The sequence below is a fragment of the Aphelocoma coerulescens genome, chromosome 8 (assembly GCF_041296385.1).
Source record: "Aphelocoma coerulescens isolate FSJ_1873_10779 chromosome 8, UR_Acoe_1.0, whole genome shotgun sequence".
NCBI lineage: Eukaryota > Metazoa > Chordata > Aves > Passeriformes > Corvidae > Aphelocoma > Aphelocoma coerulescens.
Window position 1 is genome coordinate 27,910,682 of NC_091022.1, and position 26,198 is coordinate 27,936,879.

At 41.7% G+C, this 26,198-nt stretch overlaps 1 protein-coding gene and 1 long non-coding RNA gene across 3 annotated transcripts in view; both read right to left on the reverse strand.

Moving 5' to 3' along the window:
• Positions 1-26,198, reverse strand: part of LRP8 (LDL receptor related protein 8) — a 174,671-nt gene that overhangs the window by 127,914 nt on the left and 20,559 nt on the right. The gene's annotated exons all lie outside the window — the stretch shown is intronic.
• LOC138114232 (uncharacterized) lies at positions 16,251-18,317 on the reverse strand. Its single transcript, XR_011152540.1, has 3 exons — positions 18,258-18,317; positions 17,368-17,475; positions 16,251-16,742 (listed from the first exon to the last, which is right to left on the reverse strand). It is a non-coding gene; the product is annotated as an uncharacterized lncRNA (long non-coding RNA).

Here is a 26,198-nt window from a genome sequence, read left to right on the forward strand (position 1 = left end):
GCAAGTCAATTCAGTAAATAAAAACAAAATGCTGGCCAAGAATCATTCTCCAAAAACAACTTTGCATGCAAAGTGTACCAGCAGCCAATTAATTTAGGAGATAGAGTACACTTTGCAAAGACACCAGTCCCATGGTGATGATGCCTGTACCGAGAGATCAGCAGGGGACGTGGGGGAAGGAAAGGCGTTAGGGAGAGTTGCCAGGCTGCTGTTCAAGGAAGATGCTTTGATCTAAGACAGAAGGAAAAAAAAAAAAATTAAGCATCCTTTAGACTATCTCAGCATGGTTTATTTATCAAGCTAGAACCTATTACAACTGTACTGATTGCTTTGAAGTTCCCTGGCCTATGTCAACTGTTTATTTATGATTCCATAATGGAGTTATGTCAGAAGGGCCAGCCTGGGAATTAGACTGCTTCCTAAGGGACAGTGAACATGAGTCTGTTTTAACTCCATAGTGCTTCAATGTGTGCTGTCAGGATGCACTGGCTTCTGTTCCAAACCAGGCTGCTCTTCCCTAAGGGCTGAAAGATGTTGAGTGCTCCATGACAATGACACTAATAACTTGATTGAGAGAGGAAAAGGCTGCCACTGAACAAACCAGCATCTGCCAGCTGCGCTGCATCGGGAATGCCCATTTCACGCGTGGGATCAGGAACATATGGAGCTGATGCTGCTGGTCAGGGGTGAGAACTGAGCTCCACCAGAGTCATGATACTAAGCAGGGGCAGTCAGAAGTGAAATATTACTGTTTTTTTTTTTTTTTAATTGCCACGATTTTTCCCTTCCCATACTCCAGCCATCCAGCCGCAGGGAAAACAAACCAACCCCAAACCATAGAACAAAACCTCCCTCACACTCCATGCACAGCAAAACCCAATGGAACTGAACCCACAAACATTTTCTCTGGGTGATCTGTCTCCACTAGTGCCATGCAGCTCCCTACAACACATCCTAGGGCTTTTTACATTCCAGCTTCTGGCTGAATACTTTTGAAGAATACTGCTTTCATAGATTTTATTTCCCAACTTCTGTTAGCTTTCTTCTTGGCAATACATCATCAGCTATAACACAGTCATTAACAATCTAATGCTCTTTCCCACTTAGGGAGTAGTCTTTCACAGCACTACACCCACTTCCCCATACCTCACATATAGGTGAACATGTGCAGTTCTATTCCTCCTAATCTTCCTCTTCCTTCCCCCAGTTTTCATGCTGCAGTCTGCCTCCACTGCGTCCTTTTCTTCCATTGGACCAAAAATCCAGGTACAGAAAACAAATATTTCACTGTACAAAGCCATCATTATCCCCTTCTCCTTTCTCTCTTCATCATTCTCTGGAAATGCTATTACCAAGAGGCCCTTTTTTTTGTTTTGTTTGTTTTTTTGGTTTGTTTTTTTTTTTTTTTAACTACTCTCTTAAGTTCTCCCTTTCCAGCAAGTTTTGCACTCCTTGAAGTATAGTATCCCCTGAGTTTTATAAGCCTACTTATGTTTATTAGAGATCATTACCAACAAGGGATTCACAAACACCAGTGCTTGTGCCCCACAGTGCTTCTGTGATATCAAGGCACAGTACATTTAATTTCTCAATGAGGAACTGGGGCTCAGGGAACAAGGTACCTGATCAGCATCTCTCACACACAGGAGGAAGCCCAAGTCTGTAGTCTGAACATTTAAAAAGAACATGTAAAACAAAACAAAACAAACAAAAAGCACACAAAAACCCAAACAACAGTGCAAACAAATGAAAAAAAAACACCCCACACTAATTTTTTCTCAAGCACTTGGAGTTGACTAATGAGACATCAGTTAAAATACCTGAACTCTGACTAAATCCCCAACATTTACTAATTTTAACCAGTTTCCTCTTCAAATGAGGAGATGGTTTCTGCTCCACCTGAGTCCTGTTTCCAAGGTACAGGGTGACCAGGGGATTCAGAGTCCCTGACCATTCAGGGTCTCATCAGTGTGGGTACCAGTGAGGGAACATGTTACATGCAGCTCTTTTAACTGTGTCTCATTCAGTCTTCAAAGTCCACATCAGCTGCCAAATTCAATTTCTTCTGGGCTTTGAAGTACTTATATCCTAACTTCAAAAATTTCTCTGGCACAGTCCCTCCTTGTCAAATCATGGCTCACCAGCAACAAATGTCATTGACCTGGTGCTCCCTCCTCTGCTCCTGCAGGTGGTATTTTTGACACCATGGTGTCACCTATGCCAAATAAAATCTCATATTGTAGATTTTAAATTATTTCAAATTCTTTTAGTTCATGTTTTTTCCCAACCCACACCTTTCATAACTATCCAACATTTCAGTACACTGGCACTTTTCTAATTCATCCTTCATTAAAAAAGAACTCCATCTTCAGTCTGTCTGTACAGGAGGAAGCTGACAGAATTTAAAAGCCCTCAGTCCTCTCAGCCAGTTGAAGAGTATATTTGATGAGCACTGGCATGTTCAAACCCAGTGTAACACTTTGAGAGCTTGAGACATTCTAATATTCCAGAGTGTAACCTTGAGTCCCACAGCCCTGGGCATCCTAAACCTCATGGGTTTTGTGCTCCACCATTCATCACCTCCTTTCTTCATTTATCTTTGGCACTAGAAACGTGTCTGAGAAAACTGCCTTTATCACCTGGATGACATTCCAATGTTTATTTCCACAGGCAATCAAGAAAAGTCCCACCAAATCACCTCTTCCTTTTCCAGACACATCTGAGCACTGAGAGAGAATGGTTCTTCTGTTTGTGATAAAGAATGCTCAGAAATGGCTCTGCTCTCTGGGGCAGTCTTGCAGAGTAGAAATGGTGATGAACCAGAATTCAATTATGTAATGAGAAATTACTTTAATTAGCCAGTTAATTGACTCCTCGATTGCAATAACTAAAATCACTTGTTTTTACAAGGCACACTATTTTTTTCCTAAGGGCTCCCAGGAACCATCTCTGCCTATCACTTCTCTCCTCATCAACTAAAACTAAAAAGGATTCAAGAGTTCTGGCATGCTGGAGGATCACACATTTGATTACTGCTTCAGAGCAGCCCCAAAAGAAATTCAGAAGAGGGGAGCAGAGGTGCAGAGTAGCACCACAGTAATGAACCAGTCTTCCTTTGGTGGAAAGAAGCCTGAACTTGAAGCAGGTGAAATGCAAATGAATTGAGCTGCCTTAATCCTGATTTCTTTTTACTTTTGTTCAAAGTGTCCCAACTCAGAAAGTTGTGGATTTTTCAACACAAGCAAGATCCAAGATCGATGCACATGATTGACAGAGCTGCTCAGGTATCAAAGAAGGGGTACACAGTGCCTTGGAATGTCCTTAAGACACAGTTCAGGGCCAGTTACACAAAGAAGCGGTTCCAGATGTCTCAAAGACGAGCATGAAAGACAATCCAGGTCACTTCTGCAGCACACTGAACCCAGTGCCTAGTCCAGGAATAGGACATTGCACATAGACCCAAGACAGATGGCAGAATTCAGCCAGAAAGATGCCTCCGTTTAGTGCAAGTTTAGATTTGGCAACTCATTTAACAGGGATGTAAAATCCTACTCTGAAACAAAGAAAAAGAGAACATGACTCATAAGTCAAGCAGTGCATTAGCACAAGGGAATTCCCTGATCTGGAACAGGAATGCAAATAGTCACCAGACTTCACACAGCAATGACAACTAAGAAGAGAAAAAGGGTCAGACTGGAATGAACCATCAATCTCTCTGTCCCAGGACTCTGCACGCTGGTTATCCCCTAGAGAGCTGCAAGGGTTTATGAAGAATATTTCTTGTAGCACAGAATCATCACCACTCTGGTAGTTCCTAAGATCTTCCACCTTTTCCCTCCTCTTATCCTGTCCCATAAAGCTGCTGTGACAAGGTTCCTTGGTGTCTCACAACATACACCTCTACCTGGATGTCTTACCCAACACAGGATAAGCCTCTGTCCCTGGGGTCAGTCTGCCTCGAGGGACAGCCTCCCCTTTACAGACAGAGCTGCAGACAAGCCTGCACTCCACAGGCTTCTCTCACTGCTCTTGCTGTGACAGTGACCTTCCAGCTGGGAGGTAACCTTAGGTCTCATGCAATTCAACCACTTTCCCTCCTCTCCTGTCTTGCAGCAGGTCATCACCAGGAGGCAAATATAATCATAAATGAACTGTGCAAAAGGGAGGCTGGTGAGTACTGTGACATTTTAAACATCTGTTTGATAGCAAGGGATGGAAACCTGGATGAATGCAAAATAACAGGGAACACTGCCTGGATAGAGGGCCGAGTCTGACAGCACCTTTTAAACACCAGAGAAAACTTACCTTGGTGAAATCTTACCTTGGTGAAAAGGGAAGGAAAAAGAATCAGTGGTGTTGTGCCTTCACTGGAGATCACACAGGACTTGAACAGAAATTGCAATTATTTACATACAAACTCTTCTTGGAGGAATCCTTAGACATAATCAACAGGGAACACCTGTATGTTTGATTAGGGCTGATATTTTAATCTAAAGACAAACACTCTGTAATAACAATAAAATCAACACCAGTGTGGTAAGTAGGTCACTTTTTTTGATGCAAGTATATGAGGAATTACTTTGGCCCAGCATTCTGCACCTAAAGCAAGTGAAAGCATCACCAGAAGAATGCCCTTTGGGATCTGAGCAGCAGCTGCTTTTACTGGAACCTGCAGAAAGCAGTGCATTGTCTGGGCAAGTGGCAAACAGGGGCAAGAATCCCAGATGAGATCACAAATCAGATGAAATTCAGCTACAGTGGAAGAGTTTGCACCAGAGAATGGGGACACAAGCAGAGAAGTTTGAGACCCACTTTTGTACTAAACTTCCACTGAAAAAGCTAACACCATAGCTTGATTTAAAAAGCAAAATCCATCAGCTCTTGAAACATAATTCACTACAAAAAGCCTGAAGAAGTGGCTTCCCAACAAAGCATTGGCTTTTAAATGAACCAGTCAGCTTAGGGATGCACAAGTTGAAATGGGTGGCATATCGAATACCAGATACTTGCAGGTCCTGCACAGACAGAGAAACAGACTCTGGATACTCCAGAAGTTTCTAGAGCCTGCCCCATTCCGTCCCTCAGACCTCTCTCTGAAGGTCCCTAATACATCTGGCTAACCCCAAAGAGCAAGAACCACCTTCATCCTGAGAGACAATCACCAAACGCACAAAATACATACACAGCACTAAACTGACCAAAACAGGCTTAATTAGAAATTACTATTAAAATATGTGGCAGGCCTTAGATATTTTTCCTTTTAGCCCAATTACATTCCTTTGTTTAAAAAGGACACAATTTCTATGACAAAACAACAGCCATTACAGTTTTATTTCAATCCAGAATATACTGTCAGGATTGATTCTGCACTAAGTCAGTCCTTAAACATTTATAACACCAGATACTCCAGGATGGACTGCACAGCCTTTAAAAAAAGTACAGACAGTGCCATAGATGAGTTAAAGACTGGAATAAATGTCATGTCTAAGGTGGTTACGTGGAAATTTAAAATAGGCAAAATTAAACTACCCATGAGAAATACAGCCTGAAACTCTGACCTGAATTTGGTCAGAAAGTTTGCTTTGTCTAACTCACTCAAATCAGGAGTGCAAGACAGAAAGGTAGAAAGGTTGGGATGATACAAACTATGAAGAAAGCAGGGTAATACACAGAAAGCTCTGTGCCAAAATACAGAAGGTGAAATACTGTATATGCTGAGATCTAGAAGCAAGAGAAGGGTGTTTCTAAGAATCCCTACAATAGCCTCGGAGACCAAAGCATCCAAAAAACCAGAGATTCAGTGACCAGCAAGGGATTAACAAAACTCTTGCAATTTTACAGACGTAATAAAGAATGGGAAAATTATCCACAAATCTCAAATATAATAAAATTTCTTCATTAGGAAGTGTATGTAGGTATCAAACCAAGCCATAAGGTACAATAAAACAGCAGAGGCACTTATTCTGAGAGAAAACCTATTAGATTATAAGAGCCTGAGAAATTGATAAATAGCTCTGTGTGGCCAGCATGTGAAACAGGTCAGTCCTCACCACCTTACTTAATAAAGCAGAGGTCCATCAGTTATGGGACACGCCCGGTGTTTGAATATCCATGGCCAAAGGACTCTGTCCTCCCTCGGTGTAACCCTTCATGCCATTTGTAGGAACACAAGGCTCTCCCCATGCCTGCCCTTCCCTGTGCCTTTGTTCATCCCCATGCCTGGGGTGGCTCCTCCTGGAAGGCCTGGGGGCTCAGCCATCCCTCCTGTCCCTGCCCCGCGGCACACAGAGGCAGCAGAGAGGAACCAGCTATGGAGGAAGAGGAAGGAGCGCGTGTCCAGCTTCCAAGGAGCGCTTCTAAAGGAGCAGAGACGCTGGAGCACAGACGGCCCTTTAGAGCACAGCAAAGCCCTCCTGTGGGAAGGGAAGGCTGGCAGACAGCATTGTATGTGCTGCACGGGCCACATTCATGGAAACAAGGAAAGAGAGGCAAGCGACCCCTCCAGAGCCAGCAGAGCCGTCTGTTCATTTCCCTGTTTGTTTGCTCTTTCAGACTTAAACGCTTGAGCAGATTTACACAAGTAAGTGCACTCAAGAAGTGGGCAAACTGAGTATGAACACAAGGCCAACTGGCTGCAGTGCCCAAGAAACAGAAAATAGTATTAATCCCCTGAATTGGAGACCAAAGCACCGCCCGTGCCCCATGGAGCTTCCCAGTGGGGTCCCCGCCTGTCCTTCTGCGGGGCTGCACAGTGGGGAGGCTGTGGGGCACAGCAGTGGGGGGCTGGCTGAGATATGGACCAGGTCTGGCCCCCCTGCCCAAAGCTGCCCTTCCATATGCAAGCAATGGGCAGCTGTTGGCACAAGCCTAAGGCAATTAGTAGAAAAGGAAAACAAGGCACTGGGAAGTACTTGAAGCACTTGAAAGTTTACCAAAATAGCTCTCCCCAAACACAAGAACTCTGGGTTACCACAAAAAGTGCCTCTTCTAGATCCAGCAGTCAAAAGCCCTCCCTCTGGGAATGCTGCTGCTTAGGGTACCCCTATGCTACAGCAAATCCAACATAGTCTGAAGTGCAAACAGCACAGTTTTAGACATCTAACCCATCAAAGTCAGGAACTAGTTTGCAATGAGAACACTGCCTTCATGGGCATTTGTGCATGTGCACATAAAAGAAGACAGAGTCCAGAAATGAAAATGAGATTTCAAAAATGCTGAAATCCTACAGCTTGCATGTCCTCCCCTGTCTGTCAAACCCAGTTTCTTAGGAATATATTTACAATTCCTAGACAACTGCTCGTCAAACCCCGTGCATGTTTTTGTGATTTTTGACAGTTAGAAGAGCATATATTTGTTCAAGTTTATTTTTGTAGCATTCAACACCACACACCAAAAACTCTGTAGTATGGAAACCAACAGCATTTTTCCTCTACCCAGCTGTAACTTTTACCATGGCACAGGAGAATGGAGGAAGAGATACCTACTCATATCTTCACATCCTCAGCCTTCTTTATGCAGTTTTCACAACAGCCAGAGAATAGTAGTGAAAGACGAGCTGTTCTCCAGAATTAACTATCTATAGCTTTCTCTTGGAGTAATGACTTTACATGATAGATCCCCATCACTGACAGAAGCAGTTGCCTGATGTTCAATAATTAATTTACGTAAAGCTGAGTTGAACTGGAAGATAAAGTGCCTGTACCTGTTACTCAGCTCTAAGCACAGGCTTCCTCACAACCTACCAGCATCTTCTGGATCTGTCAGTGGAGATTTTTGCCCATTTTGTTGCTTCAGTGATCTTTTTGCACATGATGCTGCCCAGTGCCAATTTCAAGGGATACCAGGGTCCACTCTGACCTTGTTCCTATCATTTTCAGCAATCTCTGTCAGCAACGAGCCTTTCCCTCAGTGTAATAAATGTGTATGTTCTACCTTTGCATACTACAATCTGCAAATTCTTATAATTGACAAACATACTCCCAGAACAGAACATACAATTTCAAACAGCATTCATGAGCACACAGACCTTCTTGCATATGTTTTTGTTCCTTTGGCAGTAATATAGGCCAGCATTTTAGCAACATCCTGCTAGTCTTATGAAACAATCCGACAAAAGGGAAATACAATTTTTATCTCAACAAAACCTGAAAAGAATTTTAGTTGGACTTTCTTGGTCTGCAGACTTTCTTCCTGTTGGATTTCAAATGCCTACCACAAACAGAGGAAGAGGGAAAGGTCATTTGCACCCTTTTCACAAGCCATGGGAATCCTTTAAACTGGAAAAAGCATTAGGCCTTCGGAGCAGCAACTACTGCCGGGTTTGCCCACGGCAGACCTGCCATGTTCTGCAGCCTTTTTGTGCAGCTGCCATGAGAGATTCTCCTCCTCTACTCTCAGTTCAGTACCAGACAGCTCTCTGTAGGCCACTGCTTGAGACAGGTGACACCAGGCAATCCAAAATCATCAGGTGTTTGATGCTGTCACTTCTACTGCCTTCACACCTGTCTGGATTGTCCTGGAATAAACTTCCAGAAAATCCTATGGCTGGACTGCAGTCCAACAGTGAGCAATAACTCAGCCCCAGAAATGCAGCAGCAAGCATATCCTTTAATAGCAAAGGATATTTCCAAGGGTTCTTTCAAACTCTGGTCAAGAGCTGTACCAAATGCACAATACCACAAATGCAATTTTTCTAATACTCAAGGAACTCAATAAGAAAGTGGAACATCACAATACATAACTCAAGCTGCAGACACCATGTCCCTGCTTTTCAACATGGAACACCCTCTTTGCCCTTTCCCCAGCTCCCATCTTTCTGTCTCTGCCTCCTCAGATTTCTTTTTGGCTGCAGTCTCCCGACACAGGCAACTTCCATTCCCTCCATCTGTCCCCAGTGCAACGTGATGGACCCCATGAACTGAAACCAAGGGTGTCCTCTTAGTGCAGGTCAGTGGGAAGTTTTCTGTCTTCTCATGCTGCTCCTCTAAAACCATCCTTATCTCATTCCACTCAGCTCAGCCAAAACAGTCAAACCTCAGGCTGCATCCTAGGGATGCCCAGAAAGCTGCTGGTATTTCCAGAGGCAGGAGCTGGTGAACAAGGACATGACAGTCCCTCAGTATTTCCCATGGCTCTGATTACCATGACAGATAGGAGTTTACCCTCCCTGAAGGGTCAACAGAGTAAGACAGCCAAGGGAAGAATATGTAATAGAGACCAGCAGTCCTGCAAACAGGTCATAAATACAGGCTGCAACATAGACTGTGAAACTCTGCCCACCCTAAAGCAACATCCCAGATGAGTTATGCCAACTCACTCCAGCACTGGGTTTAGTTTGGAGATACAAGATTGTCTCACAGTCTCACAAGGTTCCTAACTTGCACCGCCGTGTTTCTGTGCAGCTGCAAACACCCACAGCAAGGCTTTCATGCCCTTCAGCCAACTACATTTAAACCAGCAGATTTTAAACTCCAGGGCTTGTTTTTCCTCAACAAACAAAACCTCTTGGCTTGACTAAACTCTTGGCAATACACATCAAAAAAGACTCAACAGAATTAAACATGTTTCAGAGGAGCTCAGGAGATAAAATGTAAGTATGAAGAGCTGGCCAAAGAATGCCTGATGGAAAATGAAATAAAATAATAATAATTAAATAAAAGAAAATCAGGCACCTTTAAATAATTATTTTGGAGTAAAATTCAGTAGTTACTGGCATATTTTAAAGCTTTCTTATAAAAGGCAATGAGATCGCAGAGCAAAGGACACTGCTTCCAAGACCTACACAGCCTCCAAATTCACACAGTAGAATTAGTAGAAATATGTCTGAGACTGGGGGGTGGTGGGAAGCCTGAAACTGAAAACCCATTCTGCTGAATATGCAAAAATACTTGAGAAGCTGTATAAAATCTAGTAGCATTCAAGAGTCTTAGTAAAAGCTATTCATTTTTTCTAGTAGTTTCTCGTATTGAAAGCTTTTTAGAGCAGGAGCATGTTTTGCAGTGTCCACAGCAATGCATCATGCAATAAATTCCTGGAACTGCAGAAAAAAGTTCCTCTGCCTAATGGACTGCCAGGAAATCATCAAGTTGGTAAAAGTAGTCCTGGTTAATAGAGACAGGAGCTGCACACACAAAAGACAGGCCATAGATACACTGTGCAGTGGGGTCCAAGAAGGGACTTTCCTCCCAGGATCTCACTCACCAGCGATTCCATACAAGTTACAAGTAAGTCTGGGAGGCACCCTTACCCTCTCGTGATTCAGGGTGGGCCTTCCTAGAAACATTCATGATTTATTGCACAGAAAAGAAAAAATAAAACCTGTTTGTGGATCCCTGCAGTGCCCCAATCACAAGGCATTCCCCTAGTAAGCTACAAACTCAGGCTGCTGTGTTCAGAAGCACCATCTTTAGATGTAAGGTAAGATTCAACTGTTCTTACAAACAAAAACTAAATAAAGAGCCCAACTGAAAACAACAAAAACAACTTTACAGGCAGTAGCAAGGACTCCTGGTAGAAGAACCCCAGTTACAGTGTTTTGCCTCAGAAAGCTGCTGAAAACAATCTTTCAACCCACCCTGCTTTTATTGTTACTTAAGAGATTGGGGGGTGGGGGGGGGGGAAGAACAACAAACTAAACCCATCCAAGATGAACAGACTTGTGTCTTTTAAACATAATAAAACCCATCAGAAGAGGCTCCTGACTGTTCACACCTCACTGTCTTCTAACAAAGATGTACACCCACAAGCCTTCTCCTTTTCAGGTATTACCAAAACTGTGGGTTTGTTTCTTACTGATCTGATTTTCAATGTATCTATTGTGAAAGTCACAGTTCCACCTTCAAATAAAAAGTCAATCACAGTTCGATCCCACAGGGGCACAGACCATCAGGGGGCTGTACAATTTAGAGCCATCTGTTCCCACTCCCTCTTCTCCTTTTGCTCATAACCAGGGAGAAGCCAGCCCCCTCACCTTAGTTCCATTTGGCTTTTCTGTTCCTCTCCTTTACCTGACTGCCCAGCTTCTCAGGCTCCACTATGAGCCTCCTGTGCCTGTGGGCTTTTTCTCCCCTCTCCACCCTCTCCTGCTGATTAGTGTTATTAAACACACCTGTCTGCCCCTTCATCCAACTGTTATTCCATTTGTATTCACCCCATACCCAGGCACACATGCTGCTAGATAATGCTAACTGTATTAAACCACTGCTGGCAGGTGCACTCATGAGCAGGGAAAGAAAATAGCATTGTCTTGCTGGGATGTGCTAACCAAGGACTGTGAAAGCAGAGTAGCAGCATGGCATTCCTGGGGCACCCCTGGGAATCTGGGTCACCCTGTCACCACATACTGAAAGCGGAGCCTCAAATGAGACAGGGAGGAGCAAAATGGGCTTCAGCTCCTCACCACCACCAGAGCTGGAGCTTGAAGTGAAGCAAGCAAGAGGCATAAATTATAAAGGCAACTGCAGAGCGATGCATCCACAGAAGTTTTTGTTTTCTGTGTGTTTTCAAGTGAGAATCCATTCTCTCTGCATGATGCATTGGCAGCTTGTGCCCTAAGGTAAAGAAATCTGAGCCTGACATAGAATCCGGTGAGTCACTTGTTCAGAGATTTTGCAGACCCTCCATTCTTCTCTTTACTGCAAAGTGCATAAGAAAATCTTATCTAAAAGAGTTGATTTCTCTCCAACATATATTTGCCTTTATGTCCTGTTATTTTAAACACACTCCCCTTCACGGTCTTATCTAAAACTGGGAAAACTCTGCAATGTTCTCTGTGCTGTCAACAACTGTTCAAAATTCCACACTAGTAATGTGGAGAGCCTAAGTGTAACAGCTCCCTCTTAATATTTTAAGCACAGAACAAGATTAAGTATAATACAAACAACAGTGTGCATCAAATTCCCAGTTCTGCTGGAGAAACTGATGGAGCTGACATGGTTTTAAAAACTAGAAAAATCTGCAAAACATACTTAATGAGGAAATGTTCATTTGTTTGTCTTTATCTTCACAACTCTTTTAAAAGATATTTCAATGATCAATGTGCTGGTGCCATTTTCTTTATAAGCATTCTTAGGAACATCAAAATAGTGATAACAATAAAGACGTATCTAGGAAAAAACCCACAAACTAAATGAAGATTGAATAAGAAAAAGCACATGTTCAGAATCACTCTAAAAATACACTGTTTAGATAATTATTATGTGTGTGTATGTATGTGTACATATATGGATAGGCTTCTCCCTCTTAAAGGGAGGAAAGACCAAATTTTGGTATCAGTACTTGAAATGACACAACCTTTTATTTTAGTGAAGGAGTAGAACCCAAAGCTAAGCTTAAATGGGAATTTAGTCCACATCATAAATACAATAAAGAATCAATAAAGAATCTGAAGTAACAGTGAGATAGTTGAAGTATTTTTTCCTTGCAGAGAAGGATGGTTAGGAAGTGCCATGTTTCACTGTAAAATTTCGAAGGGCTTGGTTTTCCCATGAACTAGATTCATCCAGTGCATGCATAAAGCCTGCCTCCCTATAAAAATGAATCATGCTGTGTTGCATTGAAAAAACCCAAACCCATCTGTGATGCAGCTATGGAGTAAAAGACAGTACAGAGTTGTAAACTGCCTCAGAGGAAGCTCAGGGAGGCTGCTTGGGCAGGCTGCTTATAAGAAGTGAGCTAACAGCAGGCTTTAGTTCATCCAACAAAGCAGCACGATGCTGCTAAAAACAGGGAATACTGGAAGTGTATAAACCTCTGGCTATACTACATCCAAGAACTGGGTCTAAAGACTGGAAATTAAATTCTACGTTGTTGAGTTCCCTCAAATTTGTATCTTGCTATAATCAGAGTTTGAGATTATTTTGTTAAATACAATCTTTTAAAAATTTCTTTAAAATACTTTCCTGAACATTTACAACATAAACTTTATACAATTTTTCCAAAGATGTTTCTAGTATTTATTTGATGCTTAGTGATTCAAATACATACTGCTGGTTTGAAGGATTAAGAGTGTTTACTCCCATTACATTTTTAATTGTACAATCCACTGCAGAATCCATTAAGGATTTCAAAGGTACGAGGCATGAGAGACATGGGGTGGTTCCTGGCTGTCCATTCCTCTGAGCCCCAATCCTCCCTGGTAGCTTCTTCCATGGTGACAGGCTACCTGTAGTTACTCACACAGCAACAGATACCTGAACACCAGGAGGAATCATCTGCCTGTAAATGATGAATCACACAACCTTCCAGGTGTGGAGAAGTAAAGTTCAAAATTAACATGTACAATGTGTGTCAAAATCCTTGGCTAAGTCACATTAACTGCGTGTAGCACACCAGGTAACCACCCTACCTCTTGTTTGCCTACATTTTGAGTTACCTTTCACTTAGTATTTAATTCCGTTTTTAGATTTACGTAACAAAAGAGGCTTTCAAAAATTCCAATCTAATCTATCATCAGTAGGCTATAACCTTGATATATTACTTATAATAAAAATGCTATCATACCTGGAATTTATTCCATATCTTTTGGCATATTTTGTTCAGCTCTTTCTACTACCAGCAGTAAAGGCATTTGCACATTTTTGAATGTACAAGAGATTTTGTATGGATGCATCTCATTTGTCCACAAACTCCCATGTGATGTTGTATGTGTAAATACAGCTGGGGGACACTTGCCAGTCAAAACAGATGCTCAATTCCTATACCAGGGAATGGAACACAAGTACAGGATTTGCTTTAATGTATTCACAGTGCATCCAGCCCCAGCTACTTCCAGGACTTTTCAGTATAAATTGCAGCAGAAACTGGCTTAGAAATCAAGTTTCCATTTGGAAACAAAAAAATCTGTCCACTTTAAATACAAACCAAGTTTTGTACTAGAAGGAATATCCAGGTAGGCACTGCAGTTTCCTATAGTGACAGTTTTCTCTGCCAAATTTCACAGACTAAACTAGAACAAGTCACAGAAAATAAATGTTACATCTCAAAACTGGTTATGTCCAAGTATAATAATAATTTTGGGGCTGACGTGTACTATGGCAGTGGTTGTGGAGTCCCTTGGGAGCAGGGAATGAGCTGGGGAAAGAAGGAAGGAAAGGGGAAGACCAAGGACATCCTGGATGTGCAAGGACAACACTAGGTCACACTGTGGTGGTTTCTGGCCAGCACACTGACATCCCTGCATGGCACAGAGCAGGGCAGCTCTCACCTGACAGGATCCTGGAGCCACCCAGGCTCTGGAGACACTGGAGGATCAGTGGAACATGAAGGCCAAGCCCTCCCTTCCCAGAGTCTGACCAAAAGTGCTCTAAGTCAAACCACACCCTATGCTGAAGGCACTCAATGGAACCCCCTGCGAGGTTAGAATTCGAAACCAAATCCCATTATAATTTCTAATAAATATCTTTTGCTCATCCATGAGCTGCACCACCCCAAGCCCAACTATTTCAAAACTGGCATTTCTAGAAGAAAGGATTGTTATCCTTTTCAGACAATAATATTGTTTCCCTTGGAATTTCTGGCACATTCCTTAGATTTAGCTATTATGTTTATCATTCTGTGCTTTGTCTTCAGACTGCTGTCTACGATACAAACTCCTGTGCTAAGCTAATACTACTATTCCTGAGGGGGAAAGTGGACAGGTTGTTCTTTTGGACAAAGATAGGATAAACCCTTTTCCAGTCTTATTCACAGCTTTGGGATATAAACCTTTGCTTTGTCTCCAAGCTCAACTTTACAAGGAGCTTTATCTTACAAAGCACAGCAGCCGCTGCCGAGCTGATGCTTTATGCAAACCTGGTGTCATTAACATTTGAGAGCCCTACTGACAATGCCAGCTAAGGCATAAGAAAAAAAAGAGAAAATCCTTTGATTCTAGAAAAAAACTTGCAATGAAAAACAAACACTTGATTCACAAGTGCTATAGTTGCAGAGGGAGCGAGTCAAGAGCTAATGTACCATAGTAATTGGATTGAAAGATTCTGAGTTGGTGGAATTTAGTGGCTGTATTAAAAAGCCATCTCCTCTTCAAGGCAAGGAGCCAACATAATGAAAAAAAGACAGGAAACAAGTTAGGGAGTGCCATGCAAGGTTAAAAGAAGACCCTGTTATCTTCACAATGGAAGGACAGCCTATTTCCACAAAACTGAGTTTCTCTCTCTTTTGCAATCTGGGGCTGGTTTTTATTACCATAGTCAGCAACTGGAAAATACATTTACCAAAGCACTATCCCCATCATTATAATAATAAAAAAGGTCAATTAAAACTCAGTTAAGTGGTAAATCTGTTGTATAGTAGACTTTAAAAAAGAATTTCAGTTACTTCAAGAAAAAATATGTAATACTGGGTGCAGCATTGGTTACTTTTCAAATTCTGAATCTCTACTGCTTAAGAAAGCCAAACCCTTTTTACTAACTTTGTTCCACCCCTCACAGAATGACCAAGCGATTCTGAACCATTTCTCAGTCAAGCAGTGGTCTAAGTTTCCAGAAAGAACAGAACTTAAAAATGCAATTTTCATGTTTACAGCAGGAAATAACCTGTCTCTGATTACCAAAAGGGAAGAAATAATGCAGATTTGATGAATTTGTGTTTATATTACATCTATTTAATGGGAATCAACAGTTTTAAGAATCTATTGCATGGCAAAAATAGCAGTGAGGGTCTAATTTTTGCATAAACAATTTGCATTAGAAGATGCTGGTCATTGCTGCAACGAGCAAAGAAATCCTGAACTCACACTACATCTGAGCTGCATTTGGAGCTCAGCTTTGTACACTCAGCCATGAACTCCAACAATCACTGGACACTCAACTGCCTAAGTGAAATCAAAGGACAATCTGTGCATTACTTACAAGGACTCATCCCTTCAGCTGCTCCACCACAACATGACTTCCATAGCCAGGGTTATGTACATACTTGTCAGTATATTTTTTTCATTCCTATTCTACTAAAAAAAGGACAAGAGAATAAGCTTTGCAGGGTTAGAGAAGGATAGATAACATTTTAGCTCCTTACCAGAAGGATAATGACCCAGCAAGTATTAAGAACAGTGACAGAAATAACTTCGAACACTTAGACTAAAAGGTTAATAATCATGTATTTGACATCTTACCAAACAGTTCATCTAAAATTCTTACCAGGAAGAGTCTGCAATACCATTTTATGCTCAAGACTTCCCATGTAAGAATTAAAATTTCTTTCAAGTTTTATTTCACCACTTTTCTTTCTTCTCCCTCCCAACACTAGAACTGCTCGTTGGCCAAAACCCAAGAGCTCAATACTGCCAGTTTCAGGAGGACTTAAAATACAGACACACAAAACACCATCTCAACCCAGGCCTGCATTCTGCAAAGTGGGTCCACTTTTAATTAAAAGCAGAATCTCAGATTATCCCACCCAACCACTAAGCAGTGTAACGAGTTTTCTCAGTGCCACTTTAATAGCTTGCTTTTTTAAGAAGCTTTTAATTCTGCATTCAGCTCCGAGACACCAAATGCTGCCAGGACTGTCTGATCTCAGCATGATAGGGAAAAGTACCACTAGTCTCTGCTCCAGTATTTCTAACAAACATGGCTGAAGGAAATTATTTGCCTGGATTATGAGGCTAACAAGTATTCTCCAAATTAATGATGAACTGCATGAGTTTTATTTTTCACTCTTGCTCTTACTGGTAAGAAACCACCACAGCTTTCTTCTAAAAACTCCGCTTCAACCGCAGCAGGGATGACTAATTATAAGCACCCTGTCTGGAGTAGAAAGAAAAAGAAAGAAATAGTTTGTGTAAGCTTATGGAAATGTGGCTCTGTGCTTCACTTTCTACCTTTTCTCGTTGTCAAGCAAACAAAGCGGAAGGGTGGGAGGGGGAAAGGCAGCACAATGAAACAGCCTCAGAAATTCAAAGCTGAAAAGATGTTCTGAATGATGAAAGGCAACGAGAGAAGGTTGCTCAGTTCTTACTCTGCTGCACCAGATAAGAGAGCTTGGGACAGGCAAAATCTGTTCCCTAAGCATGGTTCACCAGGCATATCAAGGCTTCAGAAACATTATTGCATTTTTAATAATTCAGGGATCCGCCTGTGTCCCTCTTGATTAACATCTATGTAGCAATTGTCCAAGCTTCACTGAGGTTGTCATTTTGCTGTCTGGAAATATCTGTAATTGCTTATACCAGCTGAAATGGTTATTTCAGCTTTTCAGTGTCTTTTAAAGTTGCCATCTTAATGAAGGGGCAAATTTTTTGACAGCAGATAGCAAAAATGTGCCTGAAAAAAAAATCAGGAGAGGAGAAAGAACAAGGAGAAAGCAGAAAAATTCATCTGCATGCAAGGAAATGTACATTGTACAGAAGCCTTTGAGAGCATATATACTTACTCCTTTAGACCTGTAATCACCTTCTTGAGGACCATATCCATGAGCAAGAATTTGCAGAGCTGTTTTAGCTGCTTCAGCAGTACCCAGCATATGCATGTGCAGCTTCCACTAAAACCATAGGAGAGAGAGAGCAAATGCCCTAGAACCAGGACTTGTTCCAGATTTTTTAATGGCTGCAAAGTGGTAAAGATTATTATATCCTCAAATTAGCAGGAGAAGGGAACACATTCATTTTACTAATAACATCAGCTGGTCTAAGCCACCTATGTTAGATCTATTTCAGAACTATTTCTATTTATGTATGTCTCAGTATGCCAGGACACTCTTTCCTACATCATAGCTCACTGCTGAACTATTTTTGAACCAGATTATTGTGCTAACTGACCTAACAGTGGTCCAAATCCAGAACAAGTAACTCGAGCCCATTTCTGACACTCTCTAGAGGAAGAACCTTAAATATAATGATCTAGAGATCCTACAGGATCTCTACTAGATCTTATATTCAGAGCCGGTGATCATGTTCTCATGCTCACTGCATTAAAATTGTTTAGTTCACACTTAACTTAGACTATAGAGCAACTCAGTTACTCTAAATAATATCTTTTCCTAGGACTGAGAGATAATCAGTGCTTTTTTTTCAGGGCAGCCCAAACAAAGCCAAGACTTGGACAAAGACATTAGACACACAGACATGGTTGGTAAGAGCCTCCAGACCAGGAAGGAGGAGAGACAGCATCTATCTTCAGCAGTCTGGAAAATATATATATTCTCATATATATATATATATATATATATATATATATATGTATGTATATGTATTCTTTTGTGCTGGCTGTAGCAGTCAGCTGCCCTGCACCACGAGGGATGTGACAGGGTCCCTGCATTCTTACCAAGTGGCTGAGGAGGTCTTGGTGTCTCCCAGGAAAAGAGGATTCATGTTCAGTTGCAAACTGCACAAAGAGCACAATAAGAGCAAGACTTGTGGTAAGCAAGTTCCCCACAATACTAGTCCTTTGCATTCTCCTGAATCCTTGTGATTACCAAGGGGGAGACCATGACAACAGCAGAAAAGCCATTCACTGCTGACACTGGAGACACAATGGCCAACTAGTACTTTGGGTGAAATAAATCACCCACTAGCTGTTTTATTAATGACCCAGCCAGAAAGCACATACTTCATTGCAGAAGATGAAAGAGACAAGTAAACCAAGCTGCTGGTCGACAGAAAAGCATTAATATTCATTTAGCTTCTTATAGACTGCCAGTCAGACCAGCAGAAGAGCTGGGCATTGCTGCTATGTCAGCACTTAGCAGGGTCTAGGCCTTGATTATATATGGAATTTCCATTTAAATTCAAGAGAAGTGGGTGAAGGCAGAAAGACTGACACTGCCAACCATACACAGCCCAGACTGACAGCTGCCTGCTAATGAACACAGGGGTCAGCATGGAGGCATCCTGACACTCTGCTGTCTGCTCTGGGTGTCAGCAGTAATGGGAAGCTGATACTTCCGACAGGAAGCCCTACCAACAGTGAGTGTGTAAATGAGCTTTTCTCTAGGAAGCAAACTCCTGGAGAAAGCATTCACATCCTCATGTGTTTTTGTATACACACAAGAAGATTTTTCCCTCCTTGGGGATTTACTTCTGCAGTTGTTCACCCCTAACCCAAGTCTCATTTCATTTCTCTGCAGTATGAATGCAAAATGGGGGACAGGGAAGAAAAACTGAGCAAAAATATCACCAAGACATTATGGCTTTATTATTTTTCTTCACTTTCATGCTTTCCTAGCAATGTTTTCACAGTTATTCTACAAACAGTCTTCAGACTATATACATTATTTTTCTCTCCCAATGTATAAATCAATAAAGTCAGCATCAGAAATTCACCAAATCTAAAATTAAACCAGTACCAAAATGACTTAGGACAGTATCAAACCTATCATGTTCCCCACCTATAATTCCAGGACTTAAAATATCAGTGGCTCAGACATCACCAGGTCTGTCAATGATGAAGAAAATCAATATTTCAGTAACACATAACATTAATTAGCTGTCATAGAAGGCACACACACACCTAATTCTGTTCTTCACTTCTGAGTATATGTACATGCTTAAAGAAAAAGTATCACCTTTCATTTCCAGTTCTTCAGGCCTGAAGCTTCCTAGGAAGTCAGAAAGCACAGGGCAAGGTTACACATGCAGATTTGCAAGTCGTGATTACAACACAACACTACAGGGGTGTAGGTTTATTTCATTTCTATTAGAAGGCCATTCCTGTTTATAAAAAATAATATTAAAATTCCCATGTTCATGCAATATTCTGCATGTTCAGATGAGCGTCCCCCTCTTTTTTTAAAGGGAAATAGAATACTGAGACCTATATGAGATTTTTCTGAGAAATAGCATACAAGACTCAAAACTTGCATGTGAAGAGGAGAAACCTTTTTCCTGTACCCACCCTTCTTTAAGTGAATGCATCACTCATTAAATGTATCAGAGCAAAAGCTTTAAAAATTTAAGTTCATAGGCTGAGTATGCCACAGACAACAGCAATTCCTTTATATTCCTATTTCCTCCAGTGAGTTGGAACTGTTTAACATACAGAGGAGGTAGAGAGAAAGCATGGGAAAATATTTTGATATAGTAAATGGCACAGGAAAAAAATGAAATTAGGAATTCTGCATGTTCTTACAATAGATAGATCCTGCCAGACTAGGAAGCTGAAAAGTCACAAATAAATCAGTGAAAGATTGTACACATCAAATGGATTTCCAATGGAAAACATTTCCAAGATTTGGGGTGGAGGAAGGAGGTTTCTGAAGAAAGGGAGAAAAGAAATTAGGCCACTGTTTTGACTATAAGTACACTCAGAGGGTTTTATTAAATGGGAACTGTAGTTTTAATGGGATATAATGTCTTCTGTTTCAGAGCCCAAGATAAGAACTGAAGGAGATTAGGTAGCAACTTTCACTGATGATTTTCTATCTAGCTTCTGGCCCCATCCCTTTAAGCCCACCATATCAGGTTCTTCACAGTGTTGCAAATGTGGATGGAGTACATAAAATTTTCTTTAAAAAGGATTTTCTTTAATGTTTGATCTTTGTATACTTTCAAGCCTAATCAACAAGAGGGAGATTTAACTGTGAAACTGAGAGCAGCTAACAAGCTCTAAGTGATGTCCAGGTGTTGGAAAAAAAAAATCACTTGTTGGTAGAATTGCCTTGTTAAGGTTTAGGGCTGGACGTGTTTCAGTTATTGGAGACCTATGGGAGGTTAACAAAGCTTGGAGAGAAGGTGGTACCTCAGCATGGACACAAAGAATGCAGAATTTATGGGCCACAAGGACATTTTGCAGAACTCCTGAGATAAGGAGAAACTAATAAAGCAAACTCAGCACTTGTGCTGAAATCAGCTCCAACTGGGTAAAAAATAATTCTGGCAGGGGCAGATCGTGACCACTGACCCAAGAAACCCAGTGACTCAAAAGGAGAGAGAGACTGAGCATGCGGCCTAATTAGCATGAGAAGCGAGAGAATTATTAACCAATAGAAGATAGAATTTAATTAATAAAAGAACTGTGTCACTTGTAGCCAATGAACACTAATTCCTTTGTTTGCTGAAATGTATAAATAGTAAAAGTTTTGATAGTTGGTGTGCTTGATTTGTGAAATACCACCGAGCACCCGGGTTTGTGCAGCTCTCAAATAAATAATCAATGTCTCTCTAGTGTGTAATTATTGGCCTGTTGCACACCAAGTAACAAATCTGATTTTTGAGAACAACAGAACAGAATAATGAGGATGGGCCTCGCATCAGACCTGTGAACTTTTCCACCAGTAAGAAAAATTATTCATGATTAGAAAGCAAGATTAGCAAGAATTCATTATATCAGTATGTTTTGTTTTCAGTTTAAAAATAATTTCCAGGCATTTCAAAGTAAAAAAAGCTCACTGTGAAAGAGGCCTGTTTGATTTGTCTTCCCTGCAGTTCTCACCACTCTATTTAAAACCACTCATCCAAACACAAGGTATTCTCAGAGGCACTATTGATAAAAGACTGCACAGAAGCCAAGCGCCGCGAGCAGCTATTTTTAATTATCCAAACCGTGCATGGAAAACATGCACAGCTTTACAAGTGAACTTAAGGTCGGAGAGAGAAGCAGGGGTTAAAAAAAAAAATCACAGCAACAAGCTACATGCTAAGCAAAACCTCCCTATGGAACCTCCCTATCTGGTCTAGGACCCTGTGTCAGTCCAGGTAAAACATTTTGGGCTATTGTAAATGAAGATAAAACATACTGGCATCTGTGTGACAGACATGGCCACAAATAAATCAAGCAATAAACAGCACAGCATGCTATTTCTGGCCTTGCGCCTCCTTTTTGTCACATTAGGGTAAAAAGTTGAATTCAAAGACCACAAGTGCTTCTGAAACAAGAAGCCTCCCAACACCCCCCACCAGGTAGGCAGAAATGCAGACAAATTCAAGTGTCTGACAGGATTGTGGGATAACAGGGAAGCCTGCTAACAAAAGCAGACAGCCATTCTGGCTTAAGGAATCAAAATGAACACCCCAACATCCTCCTCCCAGCTGAGTGCCAGGGGTTTGTGATAACAGTGCTTGGCCTATGACAACACTGCTGGCTACTGAGTCTTTCCTGCCCCAAACCTTCCGTGTTGTTCTTCTCTGAGTCCTAAACAAATCCCAACAAGGTTTTTAGCTACAGTCTCAGGCAGTTGTTGCCAGTCACAGCTTGAGTCACACCACATTTGCCACGTGAAGTTTTTCCAGCAGTGAGAAAGAAAACACGATTCTACCAACATATCCAAGAGACCTGAAGAAAAAATAGCAAAGGTCACACCCGACAAGGAGATGGACTGATACTCACAGACATTTGTTCTGCCCTTATTGTACCCTACTCTTACAAGAGACTGTCTTTGTGCTTCTCCCCAGCTGTCAGCATCTAGCAGAGAATTAAAACTCGCAGAGCCAGGTCTTTGCTGTATTTGTAGAGTGCCAAACCCCAGGATGCCCTGGTCCAATACAGAAACACCAAGTGGCACTGGACAAGCCAGATTTTCCACATGTGTTGCCCCAGTTTATGCTCTCCCACTGGCCCCTTATTTCCATCAGCTGTTTTGGCTGGGAACGGCTTTGTCTCTCCAGTGTAACTGTCCCTAAGAACAATGCTGCAAGATTTCCAAATCACTCTGGAATAGTGACTGTGTACAGCACAGCAAACAACCACGTCAATACAAAATCCACAGACGTGACAGCCTGGCAGCAAAACTTACCACTTTCATAACTATCCGAAGGCTGAACATCAGCTCAGGGATGGAAGCAGCACAGCTGTAAAGAGGAGGACTGGATGATGATTCCCCAACAGAAAAGCAATAGTTACATACCAGATAAACAGGGTTTGGGACAAGCTTCAGGGACATGCCAGTTCAGTGGACAAGGTTCAGTGTGGACTGATAATTCTAAGCATTGAGAGAGATGTAACTTTTTGTATCTAGACTCTTTTTCTCAGTACAAACAGTTAAGATACTACACTTACTGTCATTTTAAAAATTGTCATTAAAATGGCAATGCACAGGAATAGTTTGCTTAAAAATAGGAGGCTAAAGGAATTTAAAAAAATAAAGTGGATGTGTTATCTGGAAGTATCACAATGTATTTTCTTTTCTTCTGCCTACCCAGGTTTGGTCCTGGAGGTTGTCAGTGTCTATGCTGTCATCTTCATAAGCAATTTTTGAAAGCATGGAGCTCAGAGAGTCCATTAGAGAAAGTGAAGTTCTGCACTACAAACACTAAATAAACCCTATTTAAAATATGAACCAATCTGAAGACTTTATAGGTGAAGTTAGTTTTGGAGGTATCTTGGCTCACGCAAATATGGTAGGTCCCTTTGCACACTTTTGGCAGTTGTGACAGTTCAAGGTAGCCCAGCTGCAAGTAAACAAGATTAAATACATCATACATGATACTCACTCTTTATGCAGCAATTTTTATCCATTAATCCAGTGATAGCTCACAAAGGTTGGCGAAAATATTGACATTTCCATTTTAAGCAACAATGCCCAGAGAGGTTAAGCCATTTGTCCAATGTCACATAAAAATACAGCTGAAAGCCAAGGACAGACCAATTTCTGAAAAGCAGTGAAGCACAGACACCTTACCTCAATTCACTGAGAGCTCTACCATCACATCACAGCCATTCCCATCTGACTGGAGTCACACTTTTCCCAAAAGTCAGTAGACAGACACAGCAAATGATTTACACCTCTCCATCTCACTGCCGTACTGCTGCTTATCACCTTCCCTGATATGCAGGCCTGTCCCAGGCCAGTGAGTTACACAGCCATCAATCCTGTCCACTTGTGTACATACGCTGGCTCCTGTTGATTTTTCTCAATGATTACATGGACACATCACAATTTGGTGAACAGCCCAGTCCAGCAGAGGTTCAACTGCCTGACAGCTCAGACCAAGCCATGGGCTACTATGGATTGCATATCCTAAATACCACTGTTTCACTGCACCTGGAGTAGCCATAGCCAGCACAAGGCTACAGTCACACACTGATCTCCTAAATCCTACCTGAATTTGAGAGAGGTTGTACTTGGGGTGATTTGGGGAATGAGTCAAAGCTTTGGGCTAAGAGAACATGTACAACACTGGACAGTCACATATTGGATTGGCTCACCAGAAGCTCACGAACAGATTTGTTTCCTCTAAGGCCACAGACTGCCTGCAAACTCCTCAGAAGCCAGTTGTCTTCAGCTATTTTTAGGGCAGGATGTCCAGATTTTCCTCAGGAAACGCATGCCAATCTTCAGCAAGAAGTCAATAAAAGAACTAATCTTTGCAGAAAAACCAGAATGTGACAACCCTGCATGTGGATGTCTGACACCAGCATCATCTCCTTTAATGAACACTTCTCAGCACTGACAGACACCAGAAAATCCCCCAGCACAGAGTGAGCAGCCCCTCAGACAGAGCCTGGCAGCAGGCAGGCACAGCCCCAAGCTTCCAAACAACTGCTCTCTAGCCGGCCTTTGCTCCAAACTAAATTAAGGCCCACAGCCTTTAGCTGCCCGGGCCTCCCTCTCAGATTCAAATACAACTGGAATTTCTGTTCAATGAGCAGACTGGACTTGTACATTCTTACTGCTTTGGATCCTCTGGAATTTACTTACTGGAATTTTACCATCCTCGTATTTTTCTCCCTTTTGCCTTGCTGAATAGGTATTCCCCATATCACAGAATCCAAGGGTCCTTTTACTGCAGGAGACACAGACTCATCCTTCAGATTCCTGGAGAAGAAAAGGCTCCTGCAGGAGACCTTATTGCAGCCTTTCAATATATAACAGGGCTTACAACAAAGATGTAGAGAGACTTTTTATCAGGGCCTGTAGTGATAGGACAAGGAGAAATGGTTTTAAACTGAAAGAGTACAGCCAACTGCACCTATGAAGCAGGTCCAACTTTTCATTATTCTGGAGCTGTGAGCATTGATAGGTCTCCTGTTTTGGAAGTATCTTTCCTGTATGGCATTCTGATGGAGCCAGGATCCATCAGTTCACAGTAGAACTCAGCACTGTCACATATTTGTAACAGCCCTGCTCCTGGCAGAGTCAGAGCTGGAACTCCAGTTAAGTCAAGTCTGTTTGTAGATTGTCATCTTAAAGTCATGATGATTACATTGCTTTTCTGTCAGACCTCTTGTTAATATCTACTAATCAAACCAGCTGATTAATTTCAATCAAGTTGGAAAATTAAGCATAGATCTCAAAGATTATCATCTTTATAGGGACTTTATTTTAATAGATTCAGAAGATGACAGCTTGTGTGAGAGAGCTCTGAATTAGCACCCTCACTGAAGGAAAGCAATTCTGTGCACAGATCCTGTTTGCTGGTGGTCAGAGATGCACTGACAGCCCAATCAGAGTATCTATAGCTTCAAGCACAAACCTGAAACACTGTTAGGCTGAGTCTGGATTCACTTGTGAGAATGCTTTAAAACACACTCATTAGTCGCAATTAGTGGCGTTAGTGTCATGGATTGGTGGTGCTTTTCAGGTTCTCATCTCAGAAAAGTACTAAATGGAAGGTAGTCAGATGAGGCACCAGACCAAAGATTTGTGTAATACTAAAGTCAAATGGAAGAGAAAAGTTAGAAATCCTAAAACCTTGCTGTGACGACTTGGACTGGAAAGATGGAAATCCTATTGAAGACTTTATCAAACACCCAAAAGGTATAGCTAGATAGCTCTGGTTTGATAACTGCCTGTGAAATATTTTGCACTTAAAATACTGCTTTATCTCTAGTCAATATAAACAGTCACCAAAAAGTGTTACTCCTACTTGGGAAGGAAGTGGTCAGAGGCTGAACTCACCCAATGGCTTTTTCTTTCGTAAGCTCTGCCCCCATGTCCTGCTCCCTTTCTGCAGGAGGATTTCAAAGGCAAAGAAAACAAACCACATTTCCCCTCTAGTTTTGGTGCTGCCAGATCAAGTCTGTAGTGGAGATTCTGTCACCACTCTGTCTGCAGACATAAAGGCAAAGATGGCCAGATGATTCTAAATATAAGAACTGAACAGGGAACAGGAACAGAGATGTCCCTCTTTGGGCCACACTTTATCTTTTCTGGTCTCTATACCTGGGACTACCAGCACCAATCACCCTGGGCCACTTGACCTGAGTTCCAGGAAGCTGCTGAGTCACCACTAGACCAGAGGGTAAGAGGAAAGTCTCCTTTTGTCATTCCTACAAAATATGGAAAGCATTTTAAAGAAATTCAGATCAAATATTCAACAAAACGACCAA